Consider the following 4745-nt stretch of genomic DNA (forward strand, 5'->3'; position numbering starts at 1 on the left):
TCTGGGATACCAATTTTTCTAATGTTGTTTCATCAATGGTATCACTTACCTCTCGAATTCTGCCCTTGTGATGCAGTAGTTTATCTCTCTTTTTCTCAGCTTCTTGATTTTCCATCATTTGGTCTTCTCTATCACTGATTCTCTCTTCTGCCTCATTTATCCTAGCAGTTAGAGCCTCCATTTTTGATTGCACCTCATTAATAGCCTTTTTGATTTCGACTTGGTTAGATTTTAATTCTTTTACTTCTTCAAAAAGCACTTCTCTAATAACTTCCATGTTTTTTTTCAAGCCCAGCTAGTATCTTTAAGATCATTCTGAACTCCTGTTCTGACATCTTATTAATGTCTGCATTGATTGGTCCCTGGCAGTCGGTACTGCCTCTTGTTTTTTTTTTTTTTTTGAGGTGATTTTTTTCCATCTTGTCATTTTGTCCAGAGGAGAATAGATGAATGAGAGAACAAAATGCTAACAGGGTAACAATGACCCCAGAAAAATATACACTAAACAAATCAGAAGAGACCTGAAACTGGGGGAAAAGAAAGGGAAAGAAAGATAAAAGAAAAAAAAAAGATAAAGATAAAAAAAACAAAAAACAAACAAAACTAAAAAACAAAAAAAGCTCAAACCAGAATATGATCAAATATGTTCAGGCTGGTGCATAGATCAGTGCCACACACTATATTTTGGGTGTATTTTGGTGTGTTAGAAGAAAGTGCCTTCCAAAATTTTAAAGAAAGAAAAACTTATACAAAAATAAGGGTAAATATGTTGAAGGGATGGAATATGACTGTAAATATGAAAATTATAAAAGATTTTATAAAAGGAATTGATAAGAAGTTGGTTGAGAATTAAATAAAAAACAAAGGGAGAGAATGTGATTAGGCAGGAGACTAGAACAAAGCTATACACTAGAGATTTAGGGTATATTTTGGTCTGTTAGAAGAAACTGTATCCCAAAATTTTAAAGAGAGAAGAACTTATATATATACCAAAAATAAGGTCAACTACTATGAAGGGATAGACTATGACTCTAAAAATGAAAAATAAAAAATATTTTTTAAAAAAGAGATTGATAAGATGTTAGTTGAAAAAGGGAAAAAGACAAATTAAAAAAAAATAAAATTAAAAAAATAAACTTTGAAAGACTAAAGAATCATGGGAAAAATGCCATGAATTCTATGTGAAGTATTACCCTAGTTCCAGAGTTCTGCTTTTCTCAGTGATAAGTAAACTTGGTCTTGGCTGGCTGTTCTTGCTGATCTTCTGGGGGAGGGGTCTGTTGCTGTGGTTCCCAGATGTCTTTGCCCGAGTGGGAATTGCCCCGCCCTTGCCGGGTCCAGGCTAAGTAATCTCCTCGGGTTTGCTCTTGGGAGCTTTTGTTCCCTGCAAGCTTTCCATACAGCTTTGAAGGAGGAGAGTGAAATGGCAGCCTCCCAATCTCCACCCCGGAGGAGCCGGGAACTCAGGGCCCCACTCCTCAGTGAGCCCCCAGAGAAAAGCAGTCAATCACTCCCATCTCCCCAGTCTCCAGCCACACTCTGTGCTCACCTGGCCTGTGACTGAGCATTTCTATCTCTGGCACCTGACCCAGTGTGGAATCTCCAATCCCAGCAGATCCGTGCGGTGCACTCCCGCGCCACTCCTCCCAGGGGAGGAAGGGGAGTCTCCCTGGATCTGCTGCTTGTTGGGTCCCTGCTGGAAAAGCAGTAGCCTGGCTGTGCCATGGATCATGGTTTATGGCAACCCCCAGCTGAGAGCCCACTCCTCTCTGCAGCTGGCTTCCCTGCTCTGATACCTGAGAGCCCTGTTGCACTTAGGCACCCCCAGTCTTTCTGTGACCCCGAGGGTCCTGAGACCACACTGTCCCACAAGTGTTCTACCCCCCGCTTAGCCACTGGAGCGACATCCCTCAGCAGAGCCAACTTCTCAAATTTCTGATTTTTTGCTCCACTGCTCTTGCTCTATCACTTGCTAGAAGTGGCTGACGGAGGCCCCCTCCCCCGCTATCTTCCCGAATATCACCTCGGATTCACTTCTCCACACGTCCTACCTTTCAGAAAGTGGTCGCTTTTCTGTTCAGAGAGTTGCTGCTATTCTTTTCTTCAATCTCCTGTTGAGTTTGTAGTTGTTCAGAATGGTTTGATCCCTATCTGGCTGAATTCCTGGGACCAGACAAACTTTAGGTCTCCTACTCCCCCACCATCTTGCTCCTCCCCCACAATGTATGGTGTTTTTGTTTAAGCAGCCCAAATGGACTAAGACAATCTACTTTGGTTGATTCATTCATTCAGAAGGAAATAATTGAACAACTACTATCATTGTTCTAAGCCTTATGGTTACAATAGTGAATGAAAGAGGCAGAAGTCCCTGCCTTCAGACTGATCACACAGTTATTCCATTTCTCACCCACTGAACTGTGTAACTCAAAGAGAAGAAAAGAATAAGCCCATTTTGAATTAGAAGTACAATTAATCAGTTTGCCTTTGAATAATTTTATATTTCTTAAGTGACAAGAATAAGTATAATCTAAAATATAATTGTAGTGAAAAATCAAGAGAAATTTGGCTTACATTTCATGAAGCAATTTAAGTAGATTTCAATTATTTTCCTGAGAATGAGGATTATTATACATCAAATAGGTAATAAAGAAATAAGATAAAATCTCTGGTCACACATGCATTCATTTTGATAAGACATTTCAGGTAAAAGCCTAAAATTCTTCCTCCTATAATAGAGTATATGAAGTCAAATATTTTCACCAAAATTTTAATAAGGCAAATCTTATTTTAAATCAGTAAATTAGTAGCTCTATTCATATGCACCATCTTATTTCTTCTCTAATTTTTTATTCACTCTATACTTTATACACATTAAAAGTTATGTAGAGTAAAAATTAAAGTAAGAAATCTTAGAAGTTTTAATTATAGAAACTGTTCTCCAAATTAGTATCACAAGGAGAAAAGTTAAATTTGCCTTTAAAAATTGTGGATGTTAAAATAACCATTTTCTTTGTGAACCTGAAGGTAAAAATTTTTGCAGCAACTACATGGTTGCATAATAAACCAGAAGAGAAGCCTTGCTTGAAAACCTTTGCAGTTGCCTGATTAGGTTTAAAGAATACTGTGTAGCATTGGAATTATTTCCTCAGAGAGTAATCTACCTACATTAAAGAGCTGCCATTTCCAGGGGGCGGAGCAAGATGGTGGAGGAGTAGGAGACCTGGATTTCGTCTGGTCTCAGGAATTCAGCTGGATAGGGATCAAACCATTCTGAACACCTACAAACTCAACAGGAGATCGAAGAAAAGAAGAGCAACAACTCTCATCAGAAAAGCGACCACTTTCTGGAAGGTAGGACGTGCGGAGAAGTGAATCCGAGGCGATATTCGGGAGGATAGACGGCGGGGGAGGGGCCTCCGGCGGCCGCTTCTGGCAAGTGATAGAGCCGCGGAGCACAAAATCAGAACTTTTAAAAGTCTGCTCCACTGAGGGACGTCACTCTGGTGGCTAAGCGGGGGGTGGAACCCACCGGGACAGTGTGGTCTCAGGACCCTCGGGTCACAGAAAGACCGGGGGTGCCTGAGTGTGGCAGAGCTCCCAGGTATCAGAGCAGGGAAGCCGGCTGCAGAGAGGGAGCCAAGGAGTGGGCTTGCAGCTCGGGGTTGCCATAAACCGTGATCCGCGGCACAGTCGGGCCACTGCTCCTTCAGCAGGGACCCAACAAGCGGCAGATACAGGGAGACTCACCTTCCTTCCCCGGGAGGAGCCGCGCAGGAGTGCACCGTGGGGATCTGCTGGGTTTGGAGACTCCACCCGGGGTCGGGTGCCAGAGATAGAAACGCGCGGTCACAGGCCAGGTGAGCACGGAGTGCGGCTGGAGACCGGGGAGACGGGAGTGACTGATGGCTTTTCTCTGGGGGCGCACTGAGGAGCGGGGCCCCGAGTTCTCGGCTCCTCCGGGGCGGAGATTGGGAGGCCGCAATTTTCACTCTCCACCTCCAAAGCTGTATGGAAAGCTCGCAGGGAACAAAAGCCCCGGAGAGCAAACCCAAGCAGATTACTTAGCCGGGAGGGGCCAAGGGCAGGGCAATTCTGCCTCCAGCAAAGACATTTGGAAACCACGGCAACAGGCACCTCCCCAGAAGAGCAGCGAGAACAGCCAACCAAGACCAAGTTTACCCATCAATGAGAACGGCAGAACTCCAGCTCTAGGGGACTACTGCACATAGAATTCATGGCTTTTTTACCATGATTCTGTAGTCTTTCAAAGTTAATTTTTTTTTAACTGTGTTTTTTTTTTCTTTTTGAATTTTTCTTTTTCCCTTTTTCAACCAACATCTTATCAATCCCTTTTTAAAAAAAAAAAAAAAACATTTTTATTTTTCATTTTTAGAGTCATATTCTAGCCCTTCATAGTAGTTACCCGTATTTTTGGCTTATATATATAAGTTGTTCTCTCTTTAAAATTTTGAGATAGTTTCTTCTAACAGATTAAAATATACCCTAAATCTCTAGTATATGGTTTTTTCTATTCCCCTGCCTGATCACATCCTCTCCCTTTTTTTTTCCTTTTTTTAAATCCTCTTCTTTCTTTTTTCAAACAACTTCTTATCAATTCCTTTTATAAAATTTTGTATAATTTCCATCTTTACAGTCATATTCCATCCCTTCATCATATCAACCCTTATTTTTGTACATATATAAGTTTTTCTTTCTTTAAAATTTTGGGAGGCACTTTCTTCTAA

The sequence above is a fragment of the Neomonachus schauinslandi genome, chromosome 4 (genome assembly GCF_002201575.2).
Source record: "Neomonachus schauinslandi chromosome 4, ASM220157v2, whole genome shotgun sequence".
Classification (NCBI taxonomy): Eukaryota; Metazoa; Chordata; class Mammalia; order Carnivora; family Phocidae; genus Neomonachus; species Neomonachus schauinslandi.